Below are 14,818 nucleotides of genomic sequence, written 5' to 3' on the forward strand. Positions count from 1 at the left end.
GAGTGTGGCCATTACTCTTCTGACCTCCATAGACCTTTTCTAATATCAATAAAATGGTCTAAATTCAGAAATCTCAAGGTTAAAATGAGTACCCGTACTGAAGGAGTTATGGAAAGATAAGGACGGTAATATTTCTTCGTGTTATGCAGTGTTATCATTCTGTCTAGTCAAATCTTACGAGTTGATCTTTACTTCCTTGTTGCTTTTGCTTCTTAAAAGTTCAGATGAATAAAAGTCCACATTCACTAGACTAACAGTTGACCTTTCTAGTTTTTCTCCAAGTTCCATTGCACATTTTCTAACCACGGAACTCGTAACACTCAACATTTATAAGGCAACTCACCCCAGCACTCTCTACTTTTATCCTCACCCACTAATAAACATCCCGATACCAAAACACCCCTGGAAAACACACCAAGGACGCGAAAACTACCAAAACTCACACCTATGAACCTTAACTTGCATTGCTTCAGGTCACAGTGTACTAAGAGAAAGAAAACGAGGATAAGTTGTACGTGGGCGACACAAGCAAGCATTTCCGAGGTGAGGGAGAGAAAGAGGAGTGGTGGGGAGCAGACTCAAGGTGAACGGAGAGTCGCACAGGTAAGGCAGTGAGGAAATTGAGGCTGCTGGAAAAGGTTAACCTGATCCAGTTACCTTCCAACCAAGAGGGAGAGAGAAAGAGAGTGAGTGGATAGAGTTGGAGATGGATAGGAGTAAGAGGAAGTGGAAAAGACTAGTGAGGATTAATAGGCACGAACTTTGATGGTTTAAAATAGGAAAGGGAGTTAGTTGAGATGGCTGCAAGAGACAAGAATGAGGGGCGTGGACGAAAGGTGAGAGATATATTGCCGAAACAGAGAGGCGTGGTCGAAGAACAGACAGAGACGTAGACATAGAAACCGTTCGAAAATGAGACAATTAGTAGGCGAAGAGAGGACAGGTAATGTGAAGGTAAATGAGGAGAGAAAAGAGACACGCCACCTCACGCCTCATTAACCTCCTGAGTGACGAGGATGGCGCAGGGAAGAAAGTGAAAAGTGAGAGCAGAGACCACGCGCCGTAAATCCACCGAACCGAACTAAATGGAGAGAAAACTGAGACAAAAAGGAAAAAATATGACGTGAATAGCGGAGTCAAGAAAAGGCAGATAAAACGCGTGACAGAATAATATGAACATTTAAACGATTACTGAGATTAAAATAGGAAAGAATGAATGAAGAAACCAGATCAGAAACGCGTGACGAAATATGAAAATGAGGCAATAATTGGAAAAAAAAAGAATGATGCAGAACGAATAGAAAAGACAATAGATGAAAGAAAATAGAAGAAAATAGAAAAAAAGATACGTACACATGAAAAAAGAAGACGAAAACACGACACTAAATGACAACACCAACAAATTGAAAAAAAAATACTAAAAAGAAAAAAAAACTAAGAAAGAGAAAACGAAGGAATGATAATAGATCCCAAACAGGCACGCGTCCATTGGGGGGGAGGGGGACAAGAGTGAAAACCACGACTATTTCAGCGTATGGGAAGCACAAAGGACTTTCAAAGGAGAGTCACGAAAAGCAAGCCTCCCATTCCAGCCACGGGGAGCAACACAAAGGCTACAAAAACTGCCCATAACGAGGCGAGACTCAAAATTCAAAACCGAACAGCCTCACAAAAGACAAAACAACAGTCAGAGAGAGAGAGAGAGAGAGAGAGAGAGAGAGAGAGAGAGAGAGAGAGAGAGAGAGAGAGTTGTTCCCAGACCCAGTGCAGTCCTCGCCTTCATCTCCCTTGGGGGGTTCTCCTCTTCCTCTTGGTCACCTCCTCCTCCTCCACACACACTCTGGCGTCACCTCCTCCTCCACAAAGAATAGAGAAAAAAAAATGTTGCACGGAAGAAAGGAGAGTGAGTAGATGGAGAAGTAGATATGTGTGTGTGTGTGTGTGTGTGTGTGTGTGTGTGTGTGTGTGTGTGTGTGTGTGTGTGTGTGTGTGTGTAATTCACCACCACCACGGTCGTTTGCTGGTCGCCCAGCCAGTCTTCCCCATTACTCATAGACCGATCTTCGGGTAGGACTGAGACCACAACACACCACACACCGGGAAAGCGAGGCCACAACCCCTCGAGTTACATCTCGTACCTATTTACTGCTAGGTGAATAGAGGCTACACGCACGCACGCACGCACACGCAGGCACACGCACACAGTTACGTTCACTGGTTAAATGGGTAAGATTGGCATCGGGGAGCCGGTGAACAATATCAATAAAAAAAAGCTGCAGGTTCAACTGGTGAGGATATGCAAAGGGGGCACTTAAGAAGCTATTCAATAACCCAATAAAAAAACACATGAAACTGACATACACATATACATAAAACACAAATAAATATAACAAAGAACCTAACTTAACAATACGTACCTAACAATAATACTAATCCTATATGGAGGCAATATGGAAAAAACGGGACAAGGGGAAGTGATACTTATGAGGTGCCGCAGTGGTGAAGTGCTGGGTGATGTGGATCCCACGGTATTCAAGAGGCAGAGTGTTCACTGGTTGAGGCCTTGACCTCGACTATAACTTCCAAAAAATCAGGGAGCTCGCTTAACAGTCGAGTCGAATGGGGCCGCGTGAATCCTACTTCGGGACAGGAGCGGGGCTTCATGAAACGGTGACGTGGAGGGTTCATGAGACGGTGACGTGGAGGGGAGGTGGAGAGGTGGCGAACAAGGTAGCAAGCGGAGGAGGTGAGGGTAGTGGAGTATGTTACGGGCGGCCCGTAACAACACACACACACACACACACACACACACACACACACTTCCCTCACCCCAAAAAAACAGGCCAATACGCACGCCCACCTGGCCCCGAGGTGCACCAGGTTAATTAAAGGATTAATATTTGTGGTCCAGGTGAAATCCGCTTTTGTCGGTCTACCTGTGGCCACCTGGTGCGGATTACTGGGGCCCTTTTTGTTTTAAGGGACCTCTGGGGGACCGGGAAGACTAGTGGGCGGTACGGGAGAGGAATAAAGGATGTATGCATGGGTGGAGTGAGAGCCGAGGAGTGTGGGAGAGAGAGGGAGGCGTGAGGGAAATGATGGAAGATTTGAGATGGAAGGAAGGAAATGAGTAAGGGTGAGGAAGTGTGTGTGTGTGTGTGTGTGTGTGTGTGTGTGTGTGTGTGTGTGTGTGTGTGTGTGTGAGGGATGTAAGCAGCTGGGGGAAATATAAAGATAAACAAACAAGGGAAAAGGGAGGGAGTGAAAGAATAAGAAAAAAATATTAAAGAAAAACGGCCTTTAAAAGAGAGAGCCACCGGAGAAAGAGATGGAAATACAAGCGTGTGCACTTACCTAGCGAGAGAGTGAATGAGGAGTAGGAAGAAGAAGAAGAGGAGGAGGAAGAGGAGGAGGAGGTAGTGGTAGGGAAAGTAGAAGCTCCCCTCTAACTACTACCTTCACCCCCACAACATGCTAACCACCACCACTCCCCCACCAGCACACACGCCCTTCCCCTACCTACCCTCTCTCTCTTTCTCTCTTTCCCTCGCTCTTTCACTCTCGCACTAATGAAAGCCAGCAGTACACCACACACCACCACCACCACCACCACCATCACCCACACTCATCTCACTCACCACAATCCAAGCCATAAAGATTTCTATCGATGCCTCTCATTATAAACATGAATATTAAGTAACACGGGAGCAGTGAACTAATAAACCCGCCCTATACATTCCCCATACACAAGGCAATCCTCCTGTAAGGGTTCCAATACCATTATTCTCTCCAGTCTTTAGTATTCGATCCCCTTAGTCCGGTTCCTTTTTTTTTTTTTTTTTTTTGTGAAATGTTGCGTCTACAGGGGAAGGGGAAGGAGGAAGAAGGCGGCAGAGAGGGAGTGAAAGCGAGGAAAGAAAAGGGAAGGGAAAGGAAGAGAGAAATGACCATAATTCTGTCTGGATGAGAAACTATCGGTTGAGAAAAAATCAGCATGTCAATAATAACTGATCTATTTTTAAGCGAAGCACAGGTAACGCAGGTAACCAGGAGCTCTGAGTAATTAACTATTTGGGTCTGTGACGTGATTGGCTTTCTCAAGTTCGCAGCAAAAATGAGATGGAGGATAGATTAGACTGACAGGTAAAGATGATGAATAGGTAGGCGGAGAGGAGGAGGGGCAGCAAGAGGAGGAGGAAGGAGAAATATAGAGGAGGAGGAGGAGAAATATAGCTTCTCGAACTAGAGCAATAACCACCTACCAAACTACCTACCCACGCTTGGATATAAATAAAAGACACGCTGGAAGGGAGGCCAGTGACACGCAACGGGGGGATTAAGACCACTGGAAACCTCACCTGTGTAGAACAAATACAAGGCTTAATGTATCCAGACCATTAAACCATAAGACTCAAGGAAGATGATATGTGGAGTCATGTTACTTTGAAATTGTTACTCTCTCTCTCTCTCTCTCTCTCTCTCTCTCTCTCTCTCATACTAGTGGCTTATATTTGCATGTGTGGTCCACTATTACACTCAGTTAACTCCTCATCGTGTGGGGCTCATACACGGATCCTTTCTCCCTCCTCTTTCCTCCACATCCATCTCCCGTCTCTCCCCTCCTCCACTACCTCCCTTGGCCCGCCCACTTCCCCCTCCTCCTCTGTCTCTCCCGCCCTCTCCAGCCCCTGCCCGCGCCCCAAGACCAGGGAAGTCCACCATCACGACGTAGAAATTACATGACTTACAGGGAGTCACGTGAGAGAGCACCTGAGGAAGCCACACCTGCTTAATTACAACAGCCTGACCCATCCTCACCTGCGCAAAAGGTACCAAGGTGAAGATGTGCGCAATTTCTCACCATGGTAGATATTTGTGTGCGTTAAAAGGTAAATAAACGATAAAAGTGAACGGGTAACCTCTAATCTCCTACAGTGGTGAACAGACACAGACCTCGGATTTTGTACTAATTGCCAAAACTGACTACCTGGCGCGTCTTCCCCCTCTCTCCCCCCCTGTCTATTCTCCGTCTCTCCTCCCTCCCTGCGAGACCTGACGCCAGCTCCTGATCACCCAGCCCGGCCATTCTCACCTCACTTCTGCCTCGCCAAATGCCTGTTCTAATTTTCACAACGCTCTGAGAATCCGGCGTGGGAGAGGGATGGGGGAGAGGGAGGGAGAGTAAGACTGGGAATAATGGTGGAAAGGGTTAACAGAAGGTGGGAGGAGAATCACAGGACGTACAGAAGAAAGAGTTTGTATTTCTGTACCTCCTAAACCACCCCGCCCTCTTCCTTCTCCCTTTTTATCCAGTTTCTTTCTCTTCCCACTTCCTCTCCTCAGTCACGGCGGGTCACACGTTCCCGCGGCAACTTATCTTCCCCCACCGCTCATCTCAGCCGGTGATAAGGACGCGCTGAGCAGATACGGGAGAAATTGGAAAAGGATGGAGCTTGAAATACGGTTTCGGTGGGCCGGTTCGATAAGGCAAGATTTGACAAGGCAAGAATGGGCCGAGAATATGAAGGACATAGATGGAAGAGGGATGAAATATGGCTTTAGAGGGATGAGTTATGTAAGAAGCGACACCAGAATCAAGCAGGAATAAGCCCAGCAGGTAATAGAACATGCCGCTGACTGGGATGAAGCAGGAGTCCTGGAAACACAATAAAAGAGGAGAGGAAAGGCAAAAGGCTATGTTCTTTCACTACGACAATTTTCAGACCAAATAGATGATTTACCGGGTTCTCAAAAACTTATTCTTCCTAAATAACGTATAAATTACCCTTATCTGTCAATACCAGCATAAAAAACACTTAAAAAACACCTTTAGGAACCTTTTGAAAATAGTACAAACAGAAAAACAAACGTAAATGACGATAAAGCTGAGATGGGGTTAAGAAAAGCGCCTTCTTCCCTCCTTCCCTTTCAAGACGCAGCCGCCGAGGACCTGGAACTCATCAGCCAAGACCCGAGACAACGATTCCAGCAGACAACACAAGGAAGTCTTAAATCCGCCCGCCTGGAGTCGCCCGCAGCCCAAGTCGAGCCGCTGATCCTGGGACGCGAGGCTGTGAGGAGCGACACGAGGAGATGCTGCAGAGGATCGCAAAGTTTCAAGTCCTTAGTCCCCCAGCCAACTTTGTCCCACTATTGACTCCCTGTGTTGCCTCGTGTAGTAGTAGTAGTAGTAGTAGTAGTAGTAGTAGTAGTAGTAGTAGTAGTAGTAGTAGTAGCAGCAGAAGTAATAATAATGGTCCTCCTTTCTCTCCTCCTCTCCTCTCATTACGTCTACTATTAATAACCCGTATAATTAAACCAATTAGACTACTGTACTGCACCCTCCCATACTATAACCCACGGCTAGCCAACCATACAGTACCTCCCTTAGTCCCATCCCACATGCAACAATGAAACGTGACACAAAAAACTTCAAACCAGTAATAAAAAAAGAACCTTGATAAAAATAGAGTAAAAAAAAAAGCAAACTATTCCACCGCTGCCTGATCCAACACAACATCCGCTCCACCTGACGACTCCAGCGGCCAGTGTGGAGGAAAATCACATGAGGAGGACAATTAGAGAAGTTAGTCATTGGTTGAGGAAACACAGCGGCTCGTCCTCCACCCATAGAGACGAGTCGTTATGGTTCGCTGTGTGGACTAACTACTGTCTGACATGCTCTTCTTAATCACCCTACACACACACACACACACACACACACACACACACACACACACACTAAAACTTTCATCCCATACCAACTGATACAGACAAAGGAGACGAAAAAATGAGGTTATACAGTAAATTCATCTACTTACATGCTTAGCCACAATGGAAAATACACACACATACAAACATACACACACACTTTCGTTGTATAAAAAATTATACTGACGAAGAAATGGAGTTGTGATGAATGTTAGTCTGTTTCCTCGTCTGCTTTGAGTCAAGGGGAAACACGAGGGTAAGAAAAGGTGAAATTAGGATGAGCCCCTCCCACCCAACGCAGTCAGAGTCAATAAGAAGAGGAGGAAAGGGTCGGGGCGCTTCGTCATCGGTGTGTCCTGGCGCCGGAACCACCTTGACTCACGCCAGACAGGTAATGCCATTCAACCTGTATTTAGGAGTCATTACACACACACACACACACACACGACCTACTACGTCACTATACATGCAACATTGAACCCTGTAAACACACACACACACACACACACACACTGTAACAGTAATTCTCCCCACCTGACTGCACGTTACCCAAACATAGAATCTTACTCCGGAAACGACTACTCCACTTCCCCAATGATGCGGGAATGCCCCAGAGAGAGAGAGAGAGAGAGAGAGAGAGAGAGAGAGAGAGAGAGAGAGAGAGAGAGAGAGAGATGGCGTGACATGAATACTAAAACTAATGCATGAAAACAAATGAAAATGAAAGAGTAATGCGGCTTCTAAGAAGAGAGAGAGAGAGAGAGAGAGAGAGAGAGAGAGATTAACTCACTGACAGTCTGAATGAATGAACACTTTTCCCCTTCTTCCTTGCATTACCTCAATGAATCCCTAGTTACGACTTCCTAGCAGGACTAAAAACACCCTTCAGATCATTCCTCCTTCTGACTGGAGGAGGAGGAGGAGGAGGAGGAGGAGGCGGAGGAGAAGGAACTATGAAATCACTAGGAAATCACGAGGAACCAGTTGAGTAAGCTTCGAAGAGTGATAAACCATGAAAACCAGCGCCTCTCTTTCCTACTTGTTACATCCTGTTTCCTTTCTTCCACTCGTATCTTATTTCCTCGGTTTATTCCCCTTCCTTTTATTCTCATTTATTCTTTTCCTTCTGTTTTAAGTATTGTTTGTATTTACGTTTGTTTCTCTTTTCTTTATCTCTCTCTACGTTTCAATTGCATTCTACGCCTCTCTCCTTTCCTCTTCCTTTCTTTTCCCTTACCCTACATCCTTCCTAAGCCTCTTTTCATCTTTCGCTGCCTTCTCTCTCTCTCTCTCTCTCTCTCTCTCTCTCTCTCTCTCTCTCTCTCTCCGTCTGATTAATTTAACAGTTATTGGAAACGGATTATTGTTTGAACATAATGCATTTGTACATTTAGGATTGGTAGGAAAAATAATAAATACAGTTCACTTTACACTATTCCTTCGGCATTGGGTCATATCGGGAACTAAAATAAAAGTATACTCGAAAAAAAAAAAAGGATAAGTAGATAAAAAGAGCAATCAAGTCCAATTTAAGTCACTATAAGGGAATAAAGAAGCGAGTCAAGTCCCTTTACCTCTTGGCCATTTACTAGACGCGACTCGGTTCTGACCCCCAAGACTAGGAGCTGGAGGAGGAGGAGGAGGAGGAGGAGGAGGAGGAGGAGGAGGAGTTTTGGGGAGGGAATAGTGACCAACCACCTCCCGTAATCCCTTCCAGCTACTCCACTCGACACAAACAACCTCCATGCCACTCTCCCATCCACACTCCATCCCAGTCCTCTTCTGCTCCACATCCTACACCACCTTTGAACATCACCACACGCAGCATCAACGAATTACTAGCAACTAGGGATTGAGGATAATTAGCTATGCGATTAAGCGGTGTGCTGCCTCACGCCCGCCACACTGTCTGCCAGGGGTGGGGAGAGCAGTGTTGCCAGATCTCACCCAAGACTTCCTCTTTCCCTATCAACACCACGTCACAGAGGGAGACTATACACCGAAGTTCCGTCTAAATACACTCCAAAGCCAATTCTGAGAGAGGTTCATGAGGAGGAAAGAAAGAAAGAGGTTTAAGAAGTGGATAAGTGGCAAACCCGCGAGACCCCGTGCGAGGCTAGCGGAGTGGTTGCCTCCTGTCCACCCGCCACTACAACCCAACCCTAGTCATTTTTACGCTTGCCCTTTTCCTCAACCTCCCCGGGGCTCCTCCAGTCTGAACCTTGATTTTTTACACAGAGGACAGTCCAAGGAGCGCATCCTGACACTCACCCGCGGACAGGCGCCACAAGGGAGTGGGAAATTGGTGGAAATCAGAGGAGGACAGGGAGGGAAGTTTGAATGGAGGGCAGAGGAGAACCCGCTGCTCTCTCGCATCGTCGTCATTCAGTTGTCAACCGTCTCGCGCCGCCGGGACTTTTAATACTGCACTCTCCAGTATCAGTTACTCTACCTTCATTTAAAGTCCGTAGTGCGTCCCTGGCTGGTGTGCGCGCCAGGCTGAGGGAAGGCGACTCCTTTTTAACGGGATTGCTTGCGACATAGCGTTATTTTAGTCCGTGTGTACCGAAGATGATTGATATTAATAAATGCGGGCTCAGTGCTGGACTACCTCTCTCTCTCTCTCTCTCTCTCTCTCAAGTTTTCCAAGAAGCAATGTTCTTGGAATCCAACGTGAGAGGGAAACGTCTTACGATCTTTTTCTTTTTACCCTGAAATGCCAACAGGGGATTACTAAGCACGGTCAGTCTTGCCTCACCTTGCTGCCTCCACGTGAATATATCAATTAATTACTCCTGATTTATTCCAGTCCTAATAATTGTATGCATAATGATGTAGGAACGTGTTTATATGAAGGATCTCTATGTATTAATGTAGGTCAAGTAAAATAAAAGTAAATATGCATGTGTAAAAAAGAGTAAGGCAGAAATTATTATCTACATGTCGCGCGCGGGAGATTCAGTTACAAGGTTATCATATAAATTTAGCACAAAATAACACACGCTGCCAGCCCCACAACACACTGTATTAAATAATTACCTACAACAAAATCTCTCCCTCCCCCTCTCTCTCTCTCTCTCTCTGACCAAGACTCGCTGTTTCCCTCCAATGACATGTAAATATAAAATTAGGTAATAAACATTGATACAACAAACAAAATAGGAAAATAACTCAGAATATTACGTGTAAGATACTTCACTCCTGTCCTTGCTCTCTCTCTCTCTCTCTCTCTCTCTCTCTCTCTCTCTCTCTCTCTCCGTGGCGCACTGCTTAATAACGCACTTTTTCCAACAACAAATGGCGACTGCAGTGGAATGCAATTTCTCTCCCGAGTCGATAGCAAGAAGAATAATAGAAGGCGAAGTTAAGTCAAATAAAAGCAAATTACGCCACACGATGGCAGACGCTGCACGAATTCGACGAGAAAACTATCCATCAAGAGAGGGCAGAAATTGTATAGGACAAAACACAATGCCAGACAACCAGAGAAGGGCAAAACAAAAGAACAGAAAGAAATAGTGGACGAGATGAAGTAATACGAGAAATAACGTAAAGAAAATAAAGTAAGGAAAGAGCGAAGGAGGAGCAGGGAGGAAATATAATAAGGTAATGTTTAGGAGGGAAAAGGGCTGAGGGGGATGTCCTGAAAACCCTTGAAGTGAGGGAGGTTAAGTAGAACAAGGCTTCTTCTCGAGGATTAGTGGGAACTTCACCTAAACACGAGACCTCTGCACGTCCTGAAGACCAACAAGAGTAACACGTCAGGAAGAAGAAGAAGCTGCAAATACGAGCTGACATGAGAAAGAGGCTAAGAGTACAAAGAAAAGTTAATGTAATCTAAACAAAGAGGCATTTTTAAAGAAGCTACACGCGTCTCATTAGGTGCAAACAATGAAGAGTTACCTTTGATGACTAACAACACGTGACGCTACATTAAATTAGCCTCAGCAAAGAAGAAGACATGAGGAGGCCAAGAGAACACTGCACTAATCAGAGCACGAGATTAAGTCAGAGTATGAACTGGAAAGCAAGAGATTAAGAGATACAGTTAGCAAATGTTAGACAGGAGGCAGCCAGGCGGGAGAAGTGTGAAACAAGCAGCTGGTCCGTGACACAGTGAGGGGCGGAGGGGCAAGAGGTGAACTCGTGGAAAAATAAAAAAGAAGGAAAAAGATAGAAAACTAGTCAAAGAAACCCGTTAGAAACCTTGTTATGAGTTATAATAGAGGTGAACTGATACAAAAGTTAACAAAAATAAGGTAACCTATAAATAACATTACGAAACTTCGACTAAAGCGGGGAAAAATAAGAAAACAAGACTAAAAAAACAAAAAAAAACAGTATAAAGCAATTTAGATGAAAAGAGACTACTTAAAATAAACTAACTTATAAATATCATTATGAAACTTCAACGAGAACGAAACAAAACTAATACAAAAAAAACGTAAAAAAAAAACAAGAAAACCAGACTATAAAACAACTTGGATGAAAAGAGACCGCTTTCTTAATTACGTGACACAAAAGTGAAGCTCAACTGTGCCCAAGAAAAGTAACTTAATTAGGTGAAACACGAAAGTGTAGTTAATTAGCAAGGAAAAGTGGACATTAATCAGGCAAAATAGTGGACATAAAAGGACGTTCATTAATCAGAGTCCGTCCAACTTGACTATAGACTGACTCACGGACTGACTGACTGACCATCCATAAGTTAGCAGCCAAGTAGTGAGTCATGGAGGAGAGAGAAGAAAGGAGGGAGGAGGAGAGAGACGAGAGAAGGAAGAACGAGTAACGGAGGGTGTAGAAGAGGGTATAAAGAGGGAGAAGATGGAGAGGAAAGAGGAGGGACGAGTGGGAGAAGGATATAGAGGCATGGAGGCAGACGAGGGTAGAAGGAAAGAGAGAAAGTAAGAAAGATGGAAGCAAAGAGGTAAGAAGGGAAAAGAAACCTGCTGGAATGGGGAATAGTAGAAGAATGAAGCATAAAAGACAAAGAAGCAAGAATAAGTAAAGATGGAAGCAATGAGACACAGAAAAGGAAAACTGACAAAGATTAGGAGGGAAAAGAAGAAATGAATAAGCTGAGTGAATGTAGAGGGGGTTGGAGGAAAGAGGCAAGGAGAGTGAAAAGCTGAAAAAAAGGGTCATATATTCCTGTTTCGACGTAAATCCATGAGCTGCAGTTACGGCACGACGAGTCTGTTGCGCAATAAGAACACCACTGAAATAACACCTCTATACTCCCCTTCACCACCAGACACCACCATCACCACCACTGCAACACCATACATACAGCATCACCATACCAGATCCTCCAGCAGAAAGTAGTAGTAATATGGTGGCAATCAATGTAGTAGTAGTAGTAGTAACACCAGTAATAGTATGTAGTAGTAGTAGTAGTAGTGATGGTAGCAGCATTGCACCACCATCACAACCACTAACAGCAAGAGCAGGAACATCAATACAAAAAAAGACACGCGATTACTAACTTTATCGCTGAGATCTATGTATACATAACATAAAGCGGCAGAAAGAAACACCCGGGCGGGGGATGTTATGGTGCTGTTCTGTCCTGCGCCGCCCTATCTTATGACAGCACATCGCGATAAGTAGGTTAGTGTGTATAAGAACCGCGCAAACTGGACACGAATCTCCCTCTTACAGTCATACAGTCAGTCTGGGAAGGCGGGGAGAAAGAGAGAAAAAAAGAGGGAGGGAAAGGAAGGAAGGAGGAAAGGAGGGGGGAGAGAAATTGCGTGCGTCATGAGAGAACAGAGAAGCGAATCATACAATCTCTCTCTCTCTCTCTCTCTCTTCCACACACACACACACACACAAACCTCCACGTATGATATAATATATATTGAGATGATGTGGTTCATGGTAATGGGTGGAGGGGAAGGAGGGAGTGAGGGAGGAAAAGGTGTGGCCAGGTGGAGGGGAGGGACGGTGTGGAGGTGAGGGTGAGAAAGGTTGGGGAGTAAGGGAGAGAGGCCGTGGCTGTGATTCCTAGTAAAGCAAAGTGCGCTCTCTCTCTCTCTCTCTCTCTCTCTCTCTCAGTGTAATAAGAGGCTCTTACAGGTTCAAAGGAGAGGTCATACTTTACAAACTTCATCTAATACCCTTACACTGAAGTCAATATAACCCAAACAGACAAAACCATGCAAAGTTACACAAGAGGAAGGGGGAATTACAGGAGAATAATACGTGTACAGTTCTGGTTCAAGCTACGAGGTCAGACACACGCACCAATTTACATATCATCCATGCATACAAACAAGTAATGTATTCGTTTGTTTCCCTACCAAACTGGATAATTGGATAGTCCCTCTTCTCTGTCTAGTTATTCCCCTCCTCCACCCAAACATAACTTCAATATAAACTAGGATAAAAAAAAAACTAACTTTACATAAAACACAATTCGCCTCTTCAATTTCTTTATCTATAACTACCATGCTTCTGTTCCCAGCGCTAACAATCAACTTCTGTCCCATGTCCCGCTCCAGCAGTCACGCACGCATTCTGTCTCTCCTAGCGAAGGTTACACAGTTCCTTCGCCTCCTCTGGCCTGAATAAAGGAAAGCATTGATCTGCCATGACTACAAATACAGCTGTGGCAATGCATTATACACCACACGACCTAACAATGCTGTACATCACCCCGACACAATACCACTCGTGTCATCATACCCACACCACCACCACCACTGCTACTGCAACTATTACAACTCCAGTGTCTAGGGGCAAGAAAATCGATAACTCTACAGCTGCATTGTGGCTGGTGTTAGGGAGGGGCAGGGAAGGTTGACAGGATAAGCTAAGGGTGTAAATATCAGTCAAGCTTCGCCATACCAGTTGTTGCTTGCTCTTGTCCATTAGCGAGGCTGAAATACGGTTGCTACTGAAACTTGAGGGGGTCGCCGGGGTTTACAGGGAGTTACAGAGGCAGTGAGTGGCTTCGTCTATCACTAGTGATATATGAGTCCCTGGAATTGATGTTTGGTTGTGTTATTATCGTTATTCGTAGTGATGGTAGTAGTTATTGGTAGTTGTCGCCTGTGTGTCTGAGCGTATGTGTGTGTGTATGTTTGTGTGGTGGTAGTGGAAGAAAGGCCGCAAGAGGCATTCGTATCAATAACACAAATACCTGCAATCTTTTCCCCGAAGCACACGAACGGCCAAACTTGTGCAATCACCGCCAAACAATACGCGGCCAGTCCTGAACTTTCGCGACACAAAAAACACCTAAATAAACGCGAGTCCTCAAGTCCACAGACGATGGCCAAACAAAACCTCCTTATCTAACACACACACACACGCACACACACATACACACACAGACAAGGGGGAATAACATACACAGCCTCTGAATTATCGCGCAACCCAATCCCGTCTTGTTTGTTTACACCTCCCCCCATGCGCAAGTTTGAGCCACACGGTGAGTTACTGCTAGACTCAACAAACCAACCCTCTCACTCACTCCCTTCACTCCCTCACAGCCTCTCACTAACGAATTAATCAGTGTGGGGTGAGTCACGTGTACACACCTTCATACACACACACACGCTCTCACTCTACTCCGTCCAAGCGGTTTAAAAAGTTAGGGGGAACTTACCTTACTCCAGAGTCCAATTATAAATCCACTGGTAAGGTAAAAAATCCACTAGGTCACTTTGTACTTCACCATGAATCACTCTTTTGTACGACCACGATAATTAATACCAAAGACCGCCCAATACAGGGACACGAGAGGATGCAAAACTTCACTGCACAAGAACACAGTAACACCCTCCTCCTCTCACTCTCTCCGAACCACTGAACTCTTCACAACCTCCGCCAGAGTCCAAGTCTCACGCGGATTTTCATTGGACGTTGGCTCTTATGACGTCACGGGAAGTCGAAGCGGTGAATGGCTGGGACGTCACTGCTGTTACCTCCCGCTCCGGCCTCACCTGCCCCCTCACGCTCCCTCACGCTCCCTCCCCACCTCTCCTCCCAGTGCACGCTGGCTTCACCTCACGCCTGACCACCAGGTAGGCTGACGGAGAAGGTATACAGAAGTTTGTGTTAATCAGCCATCTTCTTCCCAACTACGTTACATCATGGCTCT

At 45.4% G+C, this 14,818-nt stretch overlaps 1 protein-coding gene across 7 annotated transcripts in view; it reads right to left on the reverse strand.

The window, feature by feature from the left end:
- LOC123510214 (semaphorin-1A-like) overlaps positions 1–14,526 on the reverse strand; it is a 356,881-nt gene extending 342,355 nt beyond the window's left edge. For all 7 annotated transcript variants that reach the window (XM_045265144.1, XM_045265150.1, XM_045265147.1 and 4 more), the window contains exon 1: positions 14,324–14,526. The gene's annotated coding sequence lies outside the window, so the exon portion shown is untranslated. The remainder of the gene's footprint in view (positions 1–14,323) is intronic.
- Positions 14,527–14,818: the final 292 nt, after the last annotated feature.

The sequence above is a fragment of the Portunus trituberculatus genome, chromosome 28 (assembly GCF_017591435.1).
Source record: "Portunus trituberculatus isolate SZX2019 chromosome 28, ASM1759143v1, whole genome shotgun sequence".
In the NCBI taxonomy this organism is placed as follows: Eukaryota; Metazoa; Arthropoda; class Malacostraca; order Decapoda; family Portunidae; genus Portunus; species Portunus trituberculatus.